Here is a 24770-nt window from a genome sequence, read left to right as displayed (position 1 = left end):
GGAGCTTGCCAGGCGTGCAGGAGGGATACTCTCAGTAGCTTGCAAGGCTGAGATATATATATATATATATATATATATATATATATATATATATATATAGGCCCTCCTGTTGATCATCGATTTGCTCGAGCGGGCCCAGTAACGTCTCCATTGGAGACTTTGTTGTTACTGTGTTTAGCATATCGAATACTCTCGGTAGCTTGCAGGGCTCTCCGAGAGGGGCGGAGGAATCGAACTCAGGTCTGCCATGTTGGCTGCGTGCAAGGCAAACGCCCTACCGCCCTATCGCCAAGAAGCGATAGCACAGTGGTAGAGCTTTTGCCTTGCATGCGGCCGGTCCGGCTGACCCGAGTTTGATTCCTCCACCCCTCTCAGAGAGCCCGGCAAGCTACTGAGAGTATCTCGTCTGCATGGCAAAGCCTGGCCTGGCAAGCTCCCCGTGACGTATTCGATATGCCAAACACAGTAACAACAAGTCTCACAATGGAGATGTTACTGGGCCTTCTCGAGCAAATACATATATATATTTTATACACACACACACACACACACACACACACACACACCTATATTTCTCTCTAAGACTTGTTGCCTACTGTCTGAACTCCATCAAACATGGTGTGGTAATTATGAAAAAATGGGTAGGACATGTCTTATGATGTGTCAAGCAGCCACACAGTCCGGAAAGTTGCCCAGAGTGTGATGGCGGTTGGGTAGTGAGGTCAGATGCCTGGGCTGTATCCCTTGAGGTGGGGAAGGCTCTCGCCCGCCCCTCTCTGGAGCGCCCTGAGTGAAACAGCCTGGCGTGGAGTTCCTCCCCACCCCACACACACACAAAGTACACTTTTTATATGTGTAGGAAATAAGTCATTTTATTGATCTATTTCATAAGAATAAATGTTTGAGGAAAGTAAATGTGTGGATTTCGAATTATGTTTGCATTTTTTCCTCTGTAGGAATGACTGATAAGAGGAAATAAAGTTCTTTGTAAAGAGCCAGGGAGATGGCTCAGGGGCAGGAGGCCTGTCTGACACTCCAAGGCTCCAAGTTCGATCCCAGCTCCACATATTCCCCCTCAAACACTGCCAGATGGAGTTTTGATAAGCCTGGAGCACCCCTTTGCAGGACATCCATCAAAAATATGTATAAATGTCTGAAACTTTTACTCCAGTTTATAATCCTGAGCTCAAAACTTCTTTAATAAAAGAAGTCAAATGTTGAGCTGCAATTCACAACCTGACTTGAAGTAAAATAAATTAGTATATTAAAGTTTACGATTCATGGGACTATCTAGTTAATACATTTTGTTCAGGAAGCTTAAAATAAAATTCCTATGAGGTCTACAAATAAACTGATATTCAATGATCACGTGTGGAAGACAATAATTTAGAAAAGTAAAATTAATCGAATTATTTTGTCATGCAGAATTTCTAATATTTTTGAATATTATAAAATGGATGAGAAATGGGCCTTAACTTCCTATTAATCTGCTAAGTTTTTTGTCTTCACTCCTTGACATTTGTGTCAAGGACTTAACAATAACTTAAGAAGGGACACAGTCTTGCCTTTGTTATTGTTCCCTTTTATGTTGTCCCTTGATGTAACTGCAGGAGGCCCAAATGGAACTGTCCCCAGCAGCTGAAAATAAGGAGGTCTCAGGAGAGAAGTCAGGCCAGGAGATAATGCTCTTGGATGTGATCAGCACAGACACTGCCAAGGAGAGGAACGGTCAGACAAGAAAGGGCTAACAGTAGACTTAAAAATCACTGCATCTAAGGAGTGAAACTTAAAAAAACAAAAGTATGTTGAAAATGTGGTTGTCTTGAATGGGCTTCCTATGTCTAGTCAGAAACACTAAATAAAAAGAGAAAATACAAAGATTATAGTTACAGGGAGCCAGTCATTCAGAAAATATGAGACATAAGTTATTCGGCCCTTTTGGAAAACAGTATGGACGATTCTCAAAAAATTAGAAATTGAGCTCCCATTTGACCCAGCAATACTACTCCTGGGAATATATCCCAGAGAGGCAAAAAAGTATAGTCGAAGTGACATCTGCACTTGTTTGTTCATTGCAGCACTCTTTACAAAAGCCAGAATCTGGAAAAAACCTGAGTGCCTGAGAACAGATGACTGGTTACAGAAACTTTGGTACATTTACACAATGGAGTACTATGTAGCTGTTAGAAAAGATGAAGTCATGAAATTTACATACAAGTGGTACTACATGGAAAGTATGTTAAGCGAAATGAGTCAGAAAGAGAAGGATAGACAGAGAAAGATTGCATTCATCTGGGGAACATAAAGTAATAAAATAGGAGTCTAACACCCAAGAATGGCCGAGATTAGTACCAGGAATTTTGCTCCATGGCTTGGAGGCCAGCCACACATGCTAGGGGAAAAGGGAGTTCAGATAGAGAAGGGAGCACCAAATAAAGGGTGTTGGGAGGATCCTCCCAGGATGGGAGAAGCATGCTGAAAGTAGACTATAGACCAAACATGATTGCCACTCATTGCCTCTTTTGCAAACCACAACACCCAAAAGCAGAGAGAGAACAAAAGGGAATGCCCTGCCACAGAGGCAGGGTGGGATGGGGGGGCTGGGGGGCTGGGAGGGATACTGGGATCCGTGGTGGTGGAAAATGGGCACTGGTGGAGGGATGGATACTTGATCATTGTATAACTTAAACCCAAGCACAAAAATTTGTAAGTCTACAACTGTACCTCATGGTGTCTCACTAATAAAAATAAATAAATAAATAAGTGGTGTGGGGCCATGATGGCCAAAGGAGAGAACTCCTTGCAAGAGAACCTCTCCTATAACCACAGAAAATCTACCCTGAAGCTTGTATTAATCTACAAATCAACTGACCTGAAAACCCAATGAACAAAGTAAGAGACAAATAGACAGCACTGAGACATCAGACACAGAGAGATGCCCATGCTAAGAGAGAAGCCCTACCAGGGGCCACAGACTATAATGATGTGGAACTTTACCCTGGGGAGTAGTGGGGGAGATCATCCCCAAATACCCAACACCCAATCCCCATGATTCTATACTTGCTACACTAGAACAGAAAGAGAAAAACTGTAGGGTATTACCAGGGGTTGGAGTCACCGGCAGGTGCCATTTGACAACTTCCGTCATTTTACTGAAAACAGAGCTGGTCGATGCCATATTGGAGGTTGCAGTCCCCAATAAGAGTCCTTAAGGACAGATTCTTGAGGGAGCTCTTTACACACACTAGAAAATAACCATCTCCACTTCTATGTTCATTGCAGTACTATTCACAATAGCCAGAATCTGGAAACAACCTGAGTGCCCAAGAACAGATGACTGGAGAAAGAAACTATGGTATATCTACACAATGAAATACTACACAGCTGTTAGAAAAAATGAGGTGTGAAATTCACCTATAAATGAATGAACTTGAAGAGTATCATGCTGAGTGAAAGGAGTTAGAAAGAGAGGGGAAGATATAGAATGACTGCTTCATTTGTGGGATATAAAAAAAATAGTATGAAACTAATGTCCAAGGCCAGGGAATAATGGGCCAGGAGGATTGGTCAATGGCTGGAAATTACCACACGCGCATGTGTGTGTGTGTGGGGGGGGGCATGGCGGGGGCTGGGGCGGCTGGAGGGTAGTTAAGATAGAGGTAGTCCATTATGACAACATTAGTTGGAAAAGATCACTCTGGACAAGCCAGGTTACTTCCACACAAGCTAGGCCTTCCTGCTACCACTAGTTTCAAGCACTTGCAACTATAACCCCCTGATCCCCACCCAAGCCTGCATGAACTCAGAGCCACAACCAAGAATCACTGAAAAGTAGCTGGAAATTGCAGTCCCACTTCAATCCATTAACAGCAGCAGTCCTCACTCTCCATGCCCAGAAGATAACTGTCCTGCTGTGATTAGAATTAAAGAGACGGAGAAACCCTTAAAAGGCGGACAACAAGCTCCACAAACACAACTTGAGTTTTCTTTCAAATCTTTCTTCCTTGAAACATAATTTAAGAAGTGATCTATGAACACAGAACACTTCCTCATCAATATCCCGAGTAAGCACTGAATAGCATCCTAAGAAAGAGAAGCCATGACAGAGCCTGACAAATTTACTGGGAATAAATTATATGCCTCCCACTTGCATCTCTGAAACAATTCTTGCAGGTTTCTGCAAATCATCTCTCTTCTCTGCCCATCAATTTTCTCACCAGTAGAATGAGAAGGTTGGATTAGGCAATATCTAATGTCTATTACAATTATAATTTTCATTCCTCTCTCCTATATTCCCTGTGATTTTTTTTAATCAAGACACACATCTTTCACTTTCTGAGAAATAGCTCCAAGGGGACCATCCTCAACAAAATGGCAGAACTGGCTAGAAACTGCCGTGACTCACAGAAGCACACTAATAAGCACTGCTGTAAATAACTTCATTGCACTGAATCCCAGATGTTGCCGATAAATATTAGCCAACAAAGCCCAAGAGGGAAAGGGGTCATTCAAGGAGAAGCACAAGTGTCTCTGAAAGTCCTTGTGTAAATGATAAGAGATGCAGCACACAGATTTGCATTCTGTATTCAGGAGAGAAAAATAGGTCAGCTTCTTCAAAACAAATTAGTTTCTTAAGCAGATTAAACCACACATATACACATTCAACCACACACACACACACACACGCACACACACACACACACACACACACACCCCTACCTACACCCATCTTTAACTTTTAAACTCAACAGTTTAGAAAAGTAACAAATGCTACACATTTAGTAGCATAAGCGATATGCTACCCGAAAAGAAATCAAGGCATCAAAATGGAAAGAGTGGTTAATTGTTCAACGACAAGATGAACACTGGGCAGATATGTGTTCTAGATTGTCCTGACATTGGTAACATCACTGACACCCAGGAGGAAAGATTTAAATTGTCAGATAGTGATTTTATTTTAGTTCAGTAGCTCAGATGGAAACGCACAGGTAGCTTTTATTGCCACGTGACAAATTCACAAAAACAAACAGTTTTTCTATACCCCTCACCACCACCACCACCAAATGAACAATACTTAGTCCAATACGGAGTTCCTAAAATCCACATAAGGATTTTCTTTTCCCTTCTCTTCTACTTTCAAATAAATTTTTCTGTCTCCTAACTATTTGTCTAAGCATCTTTACTGTTCAATATTTCAGTGCTGAAAATATTGAAGAGCCTGGGAACCATGGACCAACACAGAGACCTACTATCACCCTCCGGCATCACCGTTACCCTCTATATTAAATGATTTAGTTCTTAATTTCATCACAATGGAACAATGAGTGGGCAAAGTTAACAGGAATCATCAAAGACATACCAGCAGCTGAAACAGGTAAACATTGAAGGGGCATAACCTTTGAGAAGTAATGGTCACTGGAAACCTTGGTTGTTAAATAGTGTCATACACTTGAACTTATACACATACTATTTCCAGGCATAACAAAGGTGATTTCTGAGTCTAGAACTGAGACCTAGCTAGGAAACTTGAATTCAGAAAAACAATGGCCTAGATGACACGTTCTCTTGGCTATTAACTCAAATAAGATTAACACGATTAAAATGAAATTATCTTATTTCACCCCAAAGCTTTGCTTATAAACACCCTCCCTGCCCTTGCCACTTTCCATGCATCTCAGTAAATACCAATGATCTCAAACCTGCTAAAAATGTTACCCAAAATGTGGTTAGGCACCATTCTTGGTTCTTCTCTCTTGACAGCATGGGGTACATCCAATTTCATCTCCAGAATAAATTTCAAATATGCCCATTTAATTTCTCTTCACACCATTCTATTCCAAGAAAACATCTTTCAAGTCTATAAAATCCAGGAGCTTCATCCAAGTCTTGTGGTTCTACACTGGCTGGTTTCTAACCCACACTCAGAGCAGCTAGTCTCCTCATAAATGCTGCCTCTATACAAACCTTTCTTGATTTTCTGTAGATTGCACTAAGTATAAAATTTAGAAAAAATTTCATGGCTCTAGTGCTGGAGAGATCGTACAGTGGGTAGGGTGCTTACCTTGCATGCGGCCAACCTGGGTTCAACCCCCAGCATCCCATATGGTCCCACAAGCACAGGCAGGAGTAATTCTTAAGTGCAGAGCCAGGAGTTACTACTGTGCATTGCTGGGTGTGACCCAAAAGCAAAAAAAAAATTTCATGACTTTGGGGCCAAAAAGATAGTAGAGGAAGTAGGGTGTTTATCTTGTAGGTGGCCAAGCTGGGTTCCACCCATGGGACCATATGTGATCCACCAAACTTGTCAGGAGTAAGCCCTGAGCATCACCAGATGTGGTCCCAAACCAATAATAATAATAATAACAATAATAATAAAAACCTTCCATAACCTCTCCAATATAATCTTGAACCATTTGAAACATACCCCATTGAGATTCTTTCTGTTTCTAAATAGAGAATAGCTTCTCCTATTCCTGATTTTTTTTATATAGAAGCCAGAGATATAATACAGCAGATAAGGCACTTGCGTTGCATGTGCCCCAGAGGCGGCCAGATGTGATCCCTGAACAGACTCAGAAATAAACCCTGAGCACTACAGAGTATGACCCCCAAACCAGACCAATAATAAAAGAGTCCCTATATTACTGACTGCTCTAACAATTATTACAGCTCCTTTCTTTTGGCAGGGCTGCAATTTTGAAGTCTTCACTACCAAAATATTTTTCTGCTCCTTCCCCTTCAACAACTTCTTTATTTTCTATTTGTATTTTAATATTTATTTTTTACATTTTCGGCACTGTAATTTACAATATTGATAATGCAGGGTTTCGTGCATAAACACTCCACACCCTCCAGCAGAGTATTTGCTTCCCTCCACCCACCTTACCACAGCCCAGGGTCTTACTACCCCCATCCTGATCCGCCCCCATCTCCCTAAAAGTCATTTGCATCCTACTAAAGACCGGTTCTCAGTTTCTGTTGCTTTGGGGTGTTTTTTGTTTCCTGACTCTGTTTCTTTATATCTTGGTTTTCAGAGCTCAGCTGGTTTCCTGCCAAACACATATGAGAATTTGTGATATAGTACTTGTTTGAGACACAGCTACAGTTTGGTCTTGTTGAAAATAGTTTTACCACATAGTAAGGAAACAGAAAATGTCCAAAGGCAATAGAATCTGAGAACTGGTGTATACAACTGAGTTTACCATGGTGGGGGACAGAGGGGACCAGCACAAAGATGGGGGGGTAGATACTCAGTGGAGGGTGTGTTGTTGGGATGTAGTATGCATGAAACCCTGCTATTAACAGTACTGGAAATCATGGTGCCTAAAATTACAGAAATAGCTTCACCAGAAAAAAGGTCTACTATGTACTCTGAATTAGAATAAGTACATTTGTAAGGCAATCAGAACCACTGTCATGAAATCAGATGTTCTATACCCATTATGCTATGTCAATGTCCTGTGTATCAAGGATCAGAAACTAGATTGCATTTACAGTGTGTAAAAAGTGTCAGGTGTGGTGGACAGACCCAAGCTAGAAAAGCTGCTGATCTTCAAGAAAACAGATGCTCACAACTCCAGCTGGTGCACATTTAAGCTTATAATTTTCAGATTTAAAAAAAAATTCTCAAGGGAAGTGGGAAATCTGGAGCTTTTAGCTGAAACATTTCAGGTTTTTCAACTGCTGAAAATTTAAACTTTGAGATTGTGTGGGCAAACAAAACTGTTGGTGGACCCAAAATAGCTAAAGGCAGCCAACTTGAAAGCTCTACTGAAATAAATATTCTCTGATCCATCTTGCCAAAATCTTTTCTGAGGATAATGATATTAAAATCCCCAATAGTAGCTAACTTGTACCATTCTTACGAAATGCCAGAAGGGTTTAAATTACTTTACTTAAAAAGCTCCAAAGACCTCCAAAAATAAAAATGATAGATGAGATACAGTAAGTTCTCAAAGAATGCTTTCTTTATTACAGTGGGGGGCAAAGGTAATCTCAGCTGCTGTTCAACTAAATGACCTCACTTGAGGACATACTTGCATTAGAAGCTATTTTACTTAAAGTTTAGTTTCTAAGTACCTTGTAGACCACATGAGAACTTCTGATACTCTGACTTAACCTTGCTAGACAGATGAAGATACAGAGGCAGAGAGGACAGAATACCAGCCACAGGTGACAGGACTAGTGAGTGGTAGGTAGAGTCAGATGAGGCCCCAAAACCTGTGTTCTTTACTATGCTATTTGATGATGTCAAAATAGTGAATTACATATTCTGCATAAAAACCATTCTGGGGCCCAGAACAGTAACACAAGTGGTTAAGACACTTGCTCTACACATGACCACCCCAGATTTGATCCCTTGCAACCCATATGTCCTGCAACCCTGTGAGGCATGATCCCTGAGTGCAGAGCCAGGGGTAAGGCCTGAGGACTGCTGGATGTGGCTCCCCAAACAACAACAACATACCACTACTACTAATAATAAAAGTAGCACTTTCCTCCTGTTGTTCATCAATTTGCTCGAGTGGGCACAGTAACGTCTCCATTGTGAGACTTGTTGTTACTGTGTTTGACATATCAAATACGCCATGGGGAGCTTGCCAGGCTCTGCCATGTGGGCAGGATACTCTCGGTTACCTTGCTGGGCTCTCAGAGAGGAACAGAGGAATCAAACCCAGGTCAGCCGCAAGCAAGGCAAATACCCTACCCACTGTGCTATCATTCTAGCCCAATAATAATATTAATAGCACTGTCCTCCGATTGTTCATCGATTTGCTCGAGCGGGCACAGTAACATCTCCATTGTGAGACTTGTTGTTGCTGTGTTTGGCATATCGGATACGTCACGGGTAGCCTGCCAGGTTTTGCTGTGCAGGCAAGATACTCTTGGTAGCTTGCCAGGCTCTCCAAGAGGGGCAGAGGAATTGAAACCAGGTCAGCTGCACTGGCCTCATGCAAGCCAAACACCATACCACTGTGCTATTGCTCCAGCCCTGTGCTGTAATAATAATAATAATAATAATAATAATTTTGCTCAAGCAGGCCCAGTAACGTCTCCATTGGAGACTTTGTTGTTACTGTGTTTGGCATATCAAATACTCTCGGTAGCTTGCCGGGCTCTCCGAGAGGGGCAGAGGAATCAAACTCGGGTTGGCCATGTTGGCTGCGTGCAAGGCAAATGCCCTACCACTGTGCTATTGATATGCCAAACACAGTAACAACAAAGTCTCGAATGGAGACGTTACTGGGCCTGCTCGAGCAAATCGACGATCAACAGGAGGGCCTTTACCTTTTACCTTTTAATAATAATTTTAAAAGTTAAATTAAAAACATTCTGGATAACAAATTCAAGGGCTGGTGCCTTCTCTTCTGTTTGGTGTACCTCCGTAAGATCTATGCATGTTTGCCCTTGTCTAATACAACATTAGAGTTCAATGCCAGGATTCCTCTCCCAAATCAGATTTCACAAAGTGCACATTAAACATGAACATTTAGGAGCTAAATTGCCTAACTATACCAAGAACAATGAGCTGATGACACTCAGTTTTGTTTGTGGCCTCTGGCCAAACAAATCTGCTGTTAGATTTGGCTTCAGCCTTGCCTGCCAAATAGTCAAATACCATTTCAACTATATTATTTGGCAACTTTGAACTTGTGTGCAATTAATGACCATGAGAACATACAGGCTGTTTATATGGTAATGGCACTGTTAGAACACAGAGAGATGTTCTTTGAGTTTCTGGTGCCTATGGGAAAATTCCCTTTCTAATCAAAGTAGGATTCTAGATGTAACTTACTAATCTTGTTCACCCTCCTGCTTTGTTTCATATGTTAAAAGTCTACCAGAAACCCAAAGATAAAGTGCATATTGTTTCAAGAGTGCATTTCAGGAACAATTGTAGAGGTTGGAACAATAGTACAGTGGGTACATTGCCTGTCTTCCATACAGCTGACCCAGATTCAAGCCCTGGCACCACATGTCATTCCCCAAGCCCTGAAAGGTGTGATACCTGAGCACAGATCCAGGAGCAAGACCTGAGTACTGTCAGTGTGGGCCCAAAACCAAGTAATAGTTGGTTGTACTATGATATACTTGGCATGAATGTGAATCTTAAGGATTTATGACTCACCACAACAGGTCCTCACACCCTGGTGGATAATGGCATAAAGTAATGCACACCAGAGAAAAAGATTCACTATGTAAGCAATTGATTTGTATGTCTGGAGATGTGGCAGGGATATGGCAATTGATAGCGATATTGGAGAGAAGGTAATTAAGAAGAGTCATGCAAGTCTCACTGTGAAGGATCTGGAACAAAGGTTTTAAGGAGATAAAGAAATATGTCTTGTGCATTCTGGGAAAGGGGCCTGCAAGCAGATGGAAGAGTCAACGAGGGCCTCTGAGGTGGTCGACTTCTGGTCAGACCCGGGAGTACTCTGAGCATGGAAGAGCAGAGCAGCTGACATCTGAGTGAGGGCCAGGGCATGGATCATACAGGACCTGGAAGGGCACTGAGAGGATGAGAGGGAGTGGAAGTCCTTGAGCAGACAAAAAACACAATCTGACTCAGCTATCATTCTGACTGTGAAAGTGAGAATCATATTCTCTATTTTTTATTGTTAAGACACTGTCTTAAAACAAAACAAAAATGAAGGACAGCAGCAAAATTGAACTCGATCTATAGAAATTTAAAAAAGCATTTTTGAGCTTAGTCCAAAGTCTTCATTTCCAAACTAGTTTCAATGAGCCTGCCTCATGACTTTCAACCAAGATGGTGAGAGCTGCAGTGCTTATTTTTATCAGTAATGGTGGGAGACAAAGAAAGATCAATGAGAGGAGAGGGGATTGAGTGTCACCAAATAGCATCAACTCCACTCTGTAGGAGGGATCTTGATGAAAATGTGTTTTGCCTCCTAGAAACAATAGGCTTGTATAGTAAAGTGGCAGGCTATAAAATCAATACCCAAAAATCCATGGCATTCCTATACGCAAATAGTGAAAGAGAAGCAAGTGACATCAAGAAAACAATCCCATTCACAATTGTGCCCCAGAAAATCAAGTATCTAGGAATCAGCTTAACTAAGGAAGTAAAGGACCTGTACAAGGAAAACTACAAAACGCTACTTCAGGAAATAAAAGAGGACACGAGGAAATGGAAAAATATCCCCTGTTCATGGATGGGGAGAATCAACATCATCAAAATGGCAATACTTCCCAAAGCACTATACAAATTCAATGCAATCCCTATAAGGATACCCATGACATTCTTCAAAGAAATGGAGCAAACACTCCTGAAATTTATATGGAACAATAAGCCCCCACGAATAGCTAAAGCAATTCTTGGGAAAAAGAAAATGGGAGGAATCAACCTCCCTAACTTCAAACTCTACTACAAGGCAGTAATAATTAAAACAGCATGGTACTGGAACAAAAGCAGAGCTGCAGACCAATGGAACAGAGTTGAATATACTGACATTTCCTCCCAAACATATAATCATCTAATTTTTGATAAGGGGGCAAGAAAAGTGAAATGGAGCAGGGAAAGCCTCTTCAACAAACTGTGCTGGCAAAATTGGACGGCTACATGCAAAAAAGTGGGCTCAGATCTCTGCCTAACACCATGCACAAAAGTAAGATCAAAATGGATTTATGACCTCAATATCAGACCAGAATCCATAATGTTTATTGAAGACAAAGTCGGCAAAACTCTCCATGATATTGAAGCTAATGGTATCTTCAAAGATGTCACGCCACTGGCTGAGCAAGTGAAAACAGAGATAGACAAATGGGACTATCTTAAACTAAGAAGCTTCTGCACCTCCAAAGAAACAGTGACCAAAATACAAAGACAGCCTACAGAATGGGAAAGGATATTCACCAAGTACACATCCGACAAGGGGTTGATATCAAGGATATACAAGGTACTGGTTAAACTCCACAAGAAGAAATCACCCAACCCCATCAAAAAATGGGGTGAGGAAATGAACAGAAACTTTCGCAAAGAAGAAATTCGAATGGCAAAAAGGCACATGAGAAAATGCTCTACATCACTAATCATCAGAGAGATGCAGATCAAAACCACAATGAGATATCATTTCACACCACAGAGACTGGCCCACATCCACAAGAACAAAAGCAACCGGTGCTGGCGCGGATGTGGCGAGAAAGGGACCCTCCTTCACTGCTGGTGGGAATGCCGGCTGGTCCAACCCTTTTGGAAAACAGTATGGACGACTCTCAAAAAATTAGAATTTGATCTGCCATTTGACCCAGCTATAGCACTCCTGGGAATATATCCCAGAGAGGCAAAAAGGTATAGTCAAAGTGACATCTGCAATTGTTTGTTCATTGCAGCACTCTTTACAATAGCCAGAATCTGGAAAAAACCTGAGTGCCCAAGAACAGATGACTGGTTAAAGAAACTTTGGTACATTTACACAATGGAGTACTATGTAGCTGTTAGAAAAGATGAAGTTATGAAATTTACATACAAGTGGTACTACATGGAAAGTATCATGTTAAGCGAAATGAGTCAGAAAGAGCGGGATAGACACAGAAAGATTGCATTCATCTGGGGAACATAAAGCAACAAAAAGTGAGAGTGACACACAGGAATGGCTGAGATTAGTACCAGGAATTTTGCCCCATGAATGGAAGGCCAGCCACAGGCTCTAGGTGAAAAGGAAGCTCAGATAGAGAAGAGATTACCAAATGAAGGGTGTTGTGAGGGCCCTCCCAGGGTGGGAGAAGCATGCTAAAAGTAGTCGATAGACCAAACATGATTGCCACTCAAAGCCTCTCTTGCAAAACACAGTACCCAAAAGAAGAGAGAGAGAACAAGGGGGAATACCCTGCCACAGAGGCAGGATGGGAACGGGGGGGGGGGGGGGGGATGAGGGGGGGGGATGCTGGGACCCATGGGGATGGATGACGGGCACTGGTGGAGGTATGGGGACTTGATCATTGTATAACTGAAACCCAAGCACAAAATTTGTAAGCCTATAACTGTACCTCATGGTTTTTCACTAATAAAAAAAAAAAAAAAAAAAAAAAAAAAAAGAAAATGTGTTTTGCGACTCATCTCAGCTAAAAGAGCATATTTTCTGGATCAGAAATATATGATAAAAAAAATAAAAGAAAAGAAAAAAGAGAAATGTACAATATAACTACCACGGGAATTGACAGCTCTGAGAAATTACCACCATTTCTAGAGAAATCTGCTTAAAAGAAATTTAAATGACAATAAGTGGGCATACTTATTAATAGTTCAAGTTCACTGTTATATTGCAGGCATTCATTCTTAGGATGGTGACATTCAGTGGGGCTAGTGTTTAACATACAACCATTTTGCACTTTGCCAAAACACACATTCCATATGGTACAGACTGACTGTTGGCACGCCCTACCCACTATCAAATCTGTATGTTGGAGCACCCTTATCCCCAATGTCATGATTGCAAAGGGAAATGGGACTTCTAAAAGATAATTCAGTTTAGAAGCAATCCTAAGGGCAGGACCCCATTTAAGGGTTAGTGTCTTTTACAAAGAGAATTAGAGCCCAGAGCTTAATCTCTCTCCACAATTTGATGAACAGCCAGAAGGCAACCGTCTTCAGACCATGGACAGAGCAGAACTCTGAACAGGAACCAAAAGGCCTGGCACCATGATCTAGACCTCCCCAGCCTCTAGAATTGTGTGGGACACATGTCTACTGCTTGAGTCATCCAGATAATTGTTCTAACAGTTCAGATTGACTTTGATAGTGTATAAGGTTTTTGTGGCAAACACTTGAAAATTATTTCTAGTTCATTGGATGTTACAAATGATACTTCCAGTATTTGTTTGTGGTCATCTGATTTTCAATTTTATTCCTAAGTTTCTAATAATTTAATGGTTAAGCTTGCTGTTTTATAATTCTGTCAAGTTTTGACTTTCGAGATTGGGATTAGATCACTGAAGACCCTGAAGAGAGTGGAGGAAAGGTTGGACAGGAATTTGCTCTCTGAAGTCTTGACCAACCCTGGAAGTAGCAGAGTCTGAGTTGGAACTTGGAGACTTAGTGAAATCTGGCATGCCTACTACACACTGCAATGATTATTTTGGACCTAGTTTTGGGACAACCTAATTTTTGAGGATGAAGACTAAGAGTAGCTAAGGAAGAATCCTTTGCTGAGCTTTTGGACAATGGCCCACTGGCACTCATCAGTCCAGGGAAACATTTCCCTGACATGATACAACTCCTGTAGCATTCAGCAAGATTTCTCTTTCAGCTGAGTTTTGGACTTGCTAATGCATAAGCAACTGTGAGCAAAAGAGACCCAGAAGCAAGGGACTTCTATGTACATTAATGGAGTAATTAATCAACAATATTTTCCTGATTATATGTTAGATGCTGTGGTAGGCACTGGGGTTGTATCAGTGAACCGACACAGTCTCTGCTCTCAAAGAGTTTAGATTATATTGAGAGACAATAGAGGATGGTTTCAGACAGGAAGAATTTCTATGAAGGACAAAGAGATTGAAGTCAGAGTGACTGGGGAACTAAATTAGTTAGGATGGTCATGTCTCTCTGCAGAGGTATATGTGAACAATGGACTAAAGGACAAAACAAATTTTAAAAACAGCAGTGAAGTTACTGAAGGGGAAAAAAAACATAGGCAGAAGAGATGGCAAGTTAAAAGGCTCTCAAGAGAATGACCTCAGTCTATTCAAGAAAGATGAGTGTCTTTGAAGTTCAGACCACCAAAGGAGAGTCTGGAGGGAACTGCAGCTGGGAAGGCCAGAAGGACCGAAGTGTCTTACTTTATCAGGATGGCAACTCTGAATGTTTATCTGAGTGCTAGAAAGAAATCATTAAGGATGCTGCAGGTGAGTGGTACCCTCAATTCAAAAGAATGAATGGGGGCGCTAGAGAGATAGCACAGCGGGTAGGGTGTTTGCACTGCACACAGCATCCCATATGGTCCCCTGAGCACCGCCAGGAGTGATTCCTGAGTGCAGAGACAGGAGTAACCCCCGTGCATCACTGGGTGTGACCCAAAAAGAGAGAGAGAGAGAGAGAGAGAGAGAGAGAGAGAGAGAGAGAGAGAGAGAGAATATGGATGAGAGGAGAGGAAGAGTCAAGAGGTTCCTGATGGGATCTGGCGAGGAGAAAATGATACAAAGGGTCACATGATGGCAACGGAGGTGGACATATCTGGATTTAAGAATAAACAATGTATGGGGGCTGGGGGTAGAATTAATGTGACCTGTTGATAAATAACAAGTATCGAAACAGAACTGTCTAGTTCATTTTCATATTTTTCTTTATAAGGTAAAGGTAAAGGCCCTCCCGTTGATCGTCGATTTGCTCGAGCGGGCCCAGTAACATCTCCATTGGAGACTTTGTTGTTACTGTGTCTGGCATATCGAATACTCTCGGTAGCTTGCCGGGCTCTCCGAGAGGGGCGGAGGAATCGAACTCGGGTCTGCCATGTTGGCCGCGTGCAAGGCGAACGCCCTACCCGCTGTGTTCGCCTTGCACGCGGCCAACATGGCCGACCCGAGTTCGATTCCTCCGCCCCTCTCGGAGAGCCCGGCAAGCTACCGAGAGTATCTCGCCCGCACGGCAGAGCCTGGCAAGCTCCCCGTGACATATTCGATATGCCAGACACAGTAACAACAAAGTCTCCAATGGAGACGTTACTGGGCCAGCTCGAGCAAATTTTTCTTTATATAACAGAAAAATCTATCTTTATCAAGTCAGTTATTACAAACTCTCCCTGTACGAGGATAATAAGTTAGTTGTAAAACAGAATCTACAATCACCTCCCACCTTTAGAACCATAAACCGCTGACAACTGATATCCAAACAGAACATAAGTGGCGCTAATCTGACACAGAAGGGAGAGGAAGGGATATCTTCACCATGTTGAAGCAATCTTTCCCCCTAATACTGGGTGTGCAGGTGAAGCTAAGCTGTCCTCATCGGCTCTGCTGACACAGAGGCACGGAAATAGAGAGCAGTAAGGACATTCAAATCATCCAGCAAAACCAGAAGTTTGCTGCTTATATTAATGAAACACATTCACTTTCTAATAGTTAACTGTGGGGAATAACATCCACCATACAGTAATTTTTCTTCTTTCTGGTTCTGCACAGTGAACACATGAAACCCCTGTTCTATTTATTTAGAAAGGGATAGAGTTGGACCATACCCAGCTATGTTTAGGACTTACTCAGGACTCTGTGCTCAGGGAACATTGTTGTCTATACTCAGATGATTGTATGTGATGCTTGGGATTGAGATTGAGCCTCATGCAAGGCAAACTCAGCAATCCTTGAAAATATTCTCCTGGGTCCAAATATTTACTGTTCAAGAGCAACTATAGGAAGTCGAAGTAAATGCTAGAGTTACACAAAAAGCTTACTTAACATGCATTTAGCAAGATAATCATTGCGCAGAAATGCATGTGGAGAGAGGAATCAAACTCCACTTGGAGATGATGTGTGTGTTAAACTATAATGCCCTCACTGGGAATTGTCATCTGCCCTCTAGCTCTATGTGGAGACAAATTCAGACCCCAACTCTCCCTTGTGCATCTGCGTGAATCAACCATATCCGCTGCTTTGTTTCTCAACTCAGTGGTGTTGATCAGGGCTCTTCAACGCTTGTAAGATTTTCCAATGTCACTCATCAAGAACAAGGAGTCTTCATCACAACTACAGAATGAGCTCACTGCTGTCACATGTCACATCTATGTCTCTTTCACAGGTATGCTGTATATACTTGCCTAGACATTTATGCAATCCTGAAATATCTCAGTTCTGTTATGACTATAACGGGTGTGAAAAGGTTTACATATTGATCTGCATAGTTTCCGACTGGAAAAAAAAATAAAGTATCTGGGCACAGTGCTGGCAGACAAGTCCCCCTTAGAACTCAAATATCCTTTTCCTCCCTCCATATTGTTGCTGTGTCAAAGTTGTCCCTGAAACTGTAACAGGATTCTGATCCATCCACTGTTAAGAGTCTCCGGCATCACTAAGTGCCACCTTCCATTGCATCCTTAACTGGCACACAAAACAGTCAGCAACTAAAACAGTACTAGCAACACCAAATGGCTCCAAGCACTTATTTCACAAGGATTCCTCAGCTCACAAAAAGTGGGGGAACACTGGCTGTGTGAGAAGAACTGACTGAGAAGATACTGTGCACATTCTCCAGCCTCAGGATCTTTCAGACCCCATCCAACTGAGACTCACCTGAGTCTCAGTTCCTTGATCTTTAAAGAGAATGTGAGAGAGGAGGGGAGATCCTCCCTAAAGTCCCTTATTTGTCAATGATGCTATAAATCTGTGTCTCGGATACATCTTCCTTATTGTCATACTTTTCAGAATTCTCACTGGAGTAAGAAATGCTCACTTTTTCGGGGCTGGAGTGATAGCACAGTGGGGAGAGCGCTTGCCTTGCACGCCGCTGACCCAGGTTCATTCCCTGGCATCCCATATGGTCACCAGAGCACTGCCAGGAGTAATTCCTGAGTGCAGAGCCAGGAGGAACCCTGAGCATCACCAAGTGTGACCCAAAAAGGAAAAAAGAAAAAAGAAAAAAAATGCTTACCTTTTCAAATAAGGGTTTACTGTAGTTCCTTCTGAAACCTCTTCAAGTGCCCCGTGGAAAGTGCACAAGGGCCCTGGAACTCACAAAGCATGAAGTCATTCTGGCTTGTCTCTCTTGTTCTGACCCCTCTGACAATTCTTAACTAAGTGTGTGCTCATTATGTTTGCCATGCATTATGTCCCTTCATACCACTGGTGACATTATATTGGGTTGGCAGCTGCTTTTGGAAACACTCTTGCTCTCGGGGCCAGAAATATAGATAGCCAAGAATTAGATCATTCAATCCCCAAATTGCCACAGACCTTCTCAGAGGCAGCTGAGCACTGTAACTTGATCAAGGTTAAGTACAATTCACCCTTCATCTTTTAACCCATATAAACTTTTATTTTTTTGCTCTCTAATCGCAGATGAATGCTTCCTGCTCACTGTCACACATGTCCATCAGGTGCCCCCAGTCAGCACCCATTTGTGACTTATCCGAAGCACCAGGCTTTCTCTTTCTGCCTCTGGCACCAACTTCAAGGCCAGTTCTCCTTAACTCTGTGCCAAAGAAATACAAACTAAATCTAATATTAGCCTAATGAGAAAAGGCTCTCTGCTGCCAAAGATTCACATAATATATCCCAAAGCCAAATGCAGGCAATTATTCACTGTTTTAGATGCTGGCACTGATTCACCCTTATATAATACAATGATCTAGATTTCTGGGTTTCTCCTGGAGGAATAAAGAATACAGGGGACATTTAAACCCCTTCCTTGGGCCAACTGGCCAGATTTTCATTATAACATCGTATTTTCTTTTCAAATAAACAAAATGTACATTTTATCTTAAGAGAATGAAATATCCTGGATTTAGTCATTAAGACTTACACCTTGAGTTCTTTTTTTCTCCAGTTTGCCAAAAACCAGGTTTTGGCAAATCATTTCAATGGATGTTCCTCCCTTCTCCCCTAGCTGCACAACAAATATCTAAACTCTAGAAATAAAAAATGTGTGGCCGTCATTTATATATATATATATATACTTATCATATACATATGTAATCATATATACATATATGTGTGTGTGTATACACACACACAGGATACTCAAAGACTCACAAAGCCTCTTATTATCATTCTTAACATTTATAGGCTCCATTTAACAATCCATGCAGCATTGTTAGCAGGGAAAAATAAGAAACCACCTTATCAGATCATTGATTTACATCACAGAGACATGGAAAGGGGAAGAATTGTGTGTACCTGGAAAAGGATGCCTTCAAGTCAAGAACTCCTAATTTCCCAAAGCTGCACATTTAGGTCAGTTACTAGAGACAATCTCAGGATTCCAACACAGGGGGTAGCCAGGACACACTGCCTGCAGAGAGGCTGATTATTTTTCCCCTATAACTTTTGTTTCTGTGGAAACTCAAATTCCATCAGGGCATTTAGGAGTATCACTTTCAGAAGAATAGAATATCATATTCAGAAGAATACGTTTTTCAGTCATTTTTCCTAATGACCAAAGCGCATATCCTCCAAGGCCCAAAGTGAGGGTCAGAAAATGTCTTTTTTTTCTTGTTTTCCTGTACCCGAAGAACTTCAGTGGTTTCTATCTATCAGAGCTTCACAGACCAATCATACTTGCCATGTTGTTCTAGGCCTATGCTCTCCCAAATACCAGCCTCTAGACATATGTGGCAACTCACCCATTGAAGTTTTGCTTGTATGCCCAAGAAACACATTTTTTTCCATATGGTTCTATTTAAATTGACACCTATGCACAGTGGCCAGTATTCTGGACTGCACGGGCAGAATATCAATTCACATGCCCCATTCTCACATTCTTCTCTCATACAAGGGGAACTCAATCTGCTGTTCTAATCTGTTTCCACAACATAAAAATGGAGAGACAGCTGCAGAGAACCCCTGAGCATGTCTGCTGCCATACCTTGATGCCAGGTGCTTAAATTCATTTGCTGGGCTACCTCTGAGCCTGACAGCTGCATCTTTAAATCTTATCCAGGTTTCACAGGACAGATCAAGTTCTACATCTGCAAGAATGCTCTCTTTGTGCTTTGTGAGAAGAGTTTGTTAGCCATCAGCCTGGGATTCTCTGGGAAGGACCATCTGCGAGATATTATGCAGTTACTCCTGGTCTGCAGGAGCCCTGTGCTGCCTATGGGTTCATATTACTAAATCAGTAAATCAAAAGAGTAGGAAGTAGGCCATATCTTCCAGGGGAAGGAGATTCATCCTCACCATGGCTCTCACCAGGGGCAGCTGTACCCTGTGTGTGTGGGTACAGGAGCAAAAAGAAGCTGCATGCATTCTTAACTTCTGGATCTCTCAATGATACTAGACATCCCAAACCTAGTGGCTTCACAGGAAGTAGGGGAAGAAAGCAAGAACCACATGATTGTGATTTCTGCATCTTTAACTTGACTTATAACTGCTGACATTCATTCTTTGTGAAAGAATGAACACACATCCTTTCGGGATACCCACATGTGCATGTAAGGTAAGCCCGTTACAATTATCCTTGGCTGAGCCTCATTGCAACTGGATCCATTTCTATTATAGCTGATTAAATGATGCCTAGTAGGAAGCCTGAAAAATAGATTTGGTTCTCTACTGTTTTTTTTTTGACCAATAAGAGATGAAGGCAACACAAAAATATCCTTCTTCTAGAATTAGGATTCTAGTTTGAGGAATCAAGGCAGGGTTCCCAAAAACTACCTCCTAAGAAAAGCAAAAAATATGATTGTTTTTGTCCATTAGGGATAATACAATAGCACAGCGGTAGGGCGTTCGCCTTACAAGCGGCCAACATGGCCGACCCGAGTTCGATTCCTCCGCCCCTCTCAGAGAGCCCGGCAAGCTACCGAGAGTATTCGATATGCCAAACACAGTAACAACAAAGTCTCCAATGGAGACGTTACTGGGCCTGCTCGAGCAAATCGACGATCAACGGGAGGGCCTTTACCTTTTTTTACCTTTTAATGTAATACTTCTACAGATACAGTATTTATCTAATACTTATATACTTTTAATCAATATAACCTAGAAATGTACTTCCTATATTTTAAATTCTTTTCATTTAAATGGGGTCACATTGGTGTAAATCACAAGAATGTAAATGTGTTAATGTTCTTTAGGGGTACAGTGCGACCATACTACACCCACCAACATTCTGGCATGCTTGCATCACTGCTTATTGGATCCTTTTAGCCTTCTCCTTGCCTTTTATTAACCACAATCCAGTGGTCTGAATCTAAGGGTTCTTTCCCATTAGACATTATTCCCTTCCTTTGGCTTCTTTATATACCACCTATTGGTGAAATCTTCCAATATTTGTCCTTCTGACTTATTTTACTTAACAAGACACCCTGCAGTTCTGTTTGTGTCATACCCAAAGGCAGAGTTTTATCTTTTCTAAAGGCTAAGTAACATCCCATTGTATAAATATGCCACATTTGCTTTATCGACTCATCAGTCATTGAGCAATTGCATTGTTTTCCGAACCTTAGCAATTGTAAATAGGGTGCAAATAGGGGGCACCTATATTCATTGCATTGATAGTTTTTCAAAATAATGTTGTGAATCACTGGCTCATAAGGTAGATCCACTCTAATTTTTCATCAAATTGCCATACTATTTTCCATAGAGACTGCATCAATTTACATTCCCACCAACAGTGAATGAGTTTCCTTTTTCTCCACTTCCCCCTCTGGCTCCAGTTTGTGGTTTCTGGTCTCTCTGACAAAAGCCATTTCATTAATGTGTGGCAGTATCTCAACTGTGATTTTGTATATTCACTATGAAAGCAATCTAAATTTCAGTGTCCAGATGTTAGATTAAGATCATGTGACAATCCCACCTCAGGCTCCAGAAACTTAAAAGGTATTGCAAAATATACATATAATTAAAATATTTTATAATAGGCCAAGCTTGCCATGAGGGAACAGAAATCTCTAGATGTCAGAAAACCATGGCATGAGGAGGTATGAAACTCCCTATGACACTAGCTGGAGCTCTGAGTGGGAGGGGCTGCTTTCAAAACCCAACAGCTTCAGACCCAAACAGGCAGAGCACACAGGCATGAAAAGAGCTGGAACTAGGTTCCCTTTGTGAAGCCTAAAAACTGATGAGCACATATGGAAGGGCCTTGGTTTGTATAATCAATCAGCGGCAAAGAGCTAGAATGTCAAGTTGAAGCATAATGTAACAGCTTTTACTTCCCAAAATTATTCAGAAAGAGACAAACACATAAACACCTCATAAATGGCCTCTATGCCTCAAGGCACGTGTAGCAAACTGTTCCCAAGATAACTCACCCCTTTGTCAAATAAAATTTCTCTCAAGTGAGAGGAGCAGGAGCTGGAAAGAGTAGAGTGGGTAGGGCACTTGCCATGCATGCAGTTAACCCAAGTTAGACCCCTTGGCACCACATATAACTTCCTCCCTGCCCCAAATGATTCCTCAGTGCAGAGTCCGAAGTAAGCCCTGAGCTTTGCTGGGTATGCACCCCTCCTCACACCAAACTAAAATAAACAAAGAGTGAATTGACTAGCTTTCTCTCTCACACACAATAAAAATAACTTGATTGTTTCTACTCCATTGTATTAAGATACCCTTTCTTTATCCAGAATCCTACTAATGAAAAAAGTTGGCCATTTCCAACATTTCAAAAAAAAAATTGCTAAGATGATCATAGTCCCGCAGCTCTCTTTGCACATCGGAATTATTATCTCCATAGGTCAAGTTTCTAGAAAGGAAACTTTTGACTCCCAAACTTCACACATTTGAAATTTGATAACTGGGCCAGAGAGCTTGCTCAGCAAGCTGAAGCGCATGTCATGCATGCAAGAGATGGGTGACACTGCATACTCCCCTGAGCACTGCCAGATATTTCTCCAAACCAAAAAGTAGTAAGAAAACTTGATAACTACTATCAAACTGTCCTCAGGAAAACTGTACCTATGAATATCACTGAATGGTTTTAAGTTCATGCATTTCTAGTCAAGAGAATTGAATTTTTTTTTTAAGTTTAGAGTAGATCAAGCTAATGGAAATTCAATTATTTAACCCAGGTAAAAAGGTTAAATTCCCACAATTCCACTGACTCTCTAAATAAAATAAAGTGAACAATACATTGTGTCTAGAGCTGCACAAATACATTCACACCTTCAGTGGCATATTAGTGTCAGGGTATGCAACACTATGAGTCTGCAGTAATGACACTATTTTACTCTTCACTGTTCTTCCCAGCCCCCAGCAATCATCTTGTGATCAAGTTCTCCCAAAATAAGTGAGTACTTGCTCCCAGTTTTATTAAAACTGTTACCCTTCCCTCAAAAATTGCAATGCAACATGAAAAGACTCAGTATGTGCTATTTTTTAATACATTTGTTTTGGAGAGTTGACTATAGATGAACTGGATAAACTGAATGGATCTTATCTACAATATATGGTCTACTTCTGAAATAAAAAAGGTTAATTACAGAGTTAGTACATTCTCCTTAAACTCAGTTTCCAGCTAAGTCAAATAAAGTTGCATAGAGGCAATGGTCAGTGCTACTGACATAAAAAAAGAAATCAGGACTGACTACAATAGCACATATTTCAACTAACACAGAAGTGATCATTTGAAATTTTTTAAAGTGCCATTTTTGAAAATCAGATAATCTGAAAAAGTTAATTAAATCTGAGTTAAAATCAGACAACTATCAAAAATTATAGGTTTTTTTTTTTTCAGAATGGGAGTAGAAAACCCAAGAATAGTTGAGATAAGTACCAGGAGGTCTGCTCCAGGGCTTGGAAGCCCACAGCACATGCTGGGGGGAAAGGCAGCTCAGACAGAGAAGGGAACACCAAGTAAAGGATGTTTGGAGGACTCGCTTGGGATGCAAGATGAATGCTGAAAGTAGACTATAGACCGAACATGATGGCCACTCAATACCTCTATTGCAAACTACAACACAATGAAGGAAAGAGTGAGCAAAAGGGAATGCCCTACTACAGAGGTGGAGTGGGGTAGGGGGGTAGGGGTGTGGGGGAGGGAGGGCTACTAGGATCATTGGTGGTGGGGAATGGGCACTGGTGGAGGGGTGGGTACTCGATCATTGTATAACTGAAACCCATGCACTAAAGTTTGTAAGTCTACAACTATACCTCATGGTGTTTCACTAATAAAAAAATAATTAATTAATTAAAAAACTATAGGTTTTTTTGTTCTCTTATTTCCTTCTCATTTTAAGCATTCTTTTGAAAATATCTTATCCGGAGTTTCTTCCTACTTCAAAATGTTCCTTAAGACATTTTCCTCCACTTTTTCAAGATGCTATATGGCATCACAAATTGGAAAGGTTTTGCTCTGAAGAGAGGGCTCAATTATTTCCGACTTCACTAAAAGCACACTTCAACAACCAACCAGCAGCCTATGAGGTGCAATTTTTAGTTAAAATGCCTGAAACACAGAGAGATAGTACAGCACGTTAGGTGCTTGCTTTGCATGCTGCAGCCTGGGTTCCATCCCAGGCATCCCATATAGTCTCCTGAGCACCTCCAGGAGTGATTCCTGAGTGTAGAGACAGGAGTAACTCCTGAGAATTGCCAGGTGTGACTCAAAAACAAAAATAAAAGTTTGCAATATTTTCCCAACTACGTACATATAGAATGCACAATGCCTTCATTTTCAATTACAAATAAAGAAGACTACAATCATGTCAATTATTTACAGTTGTATATAAAACCAAGAATAATTGCATTTTATTTTGGAAAGCATTGGGAGGATGTAGAGAGGAGTGATTTCTTTGTGTGTGTGACAACAAAGTGACCTTTCAATTCAAGAATTTTCCTTGAATGATTGTGCTTCCCAAGTCATACATATATTCATCCAACTAAATAAAACATTTTACAGAAAATGCCCTCACAGGGAATGCACTTGGGAGAAACCAAATGCAATGTACCAAATGCCAGTTCTCTCAACTTCCAAAAGGCAAACACTAATATGAACAACTTCAAATTCATGCCATCAACACAAACATCTTCACTGACTGCATATCAAACTTCACATCGAGTTAATTTCATAGTGGACAGACGTTCAAAGAATCTGTCATTATTAAGAGAAATCCCTTACCCTTTATTCCTACTTCACCAATGTGTCTTTTGTACTAAAAAGAACT

The 24770-nt window shown here is 41.2% G+C and overlaps 1 protein-coding gene across 3 annotated transcripts in view; it reads right to left on the bottom strand.

The window, feature by feature from the left end:
* Positions 1 to 24770, bottom strand: part of SAMD12 (sterile alpha motif domain containing 12) — a 489089-nt gene that overhangs the window by 416384 nt on the left and 47935 nt on the right. The gene's annotated exons all lie outside the window — the stretch shown is intronic.

This window comes from Sorex fumeus, unplaced genomic scaffold (assembly GCF_029834395.1).
Source record: "Sorex fumeus unplaced genomic scaffold, SorFum_2.1 ptg000002l, whole genome shotgun sequence".
In the NCBI taxonomy this organism is placed as follows: domain Eukaryota; kingdom Metazoa; phylum Chordata; class Mammalia; order Eulipotyphla; family Soricidae; genus Sorex; species Sorex fumeus.
The sequence above is the reverse complement of the archived record's forward strand: the minus strand, read 5'-3'. Positions and strand labels throughout refer to the sequence as shown.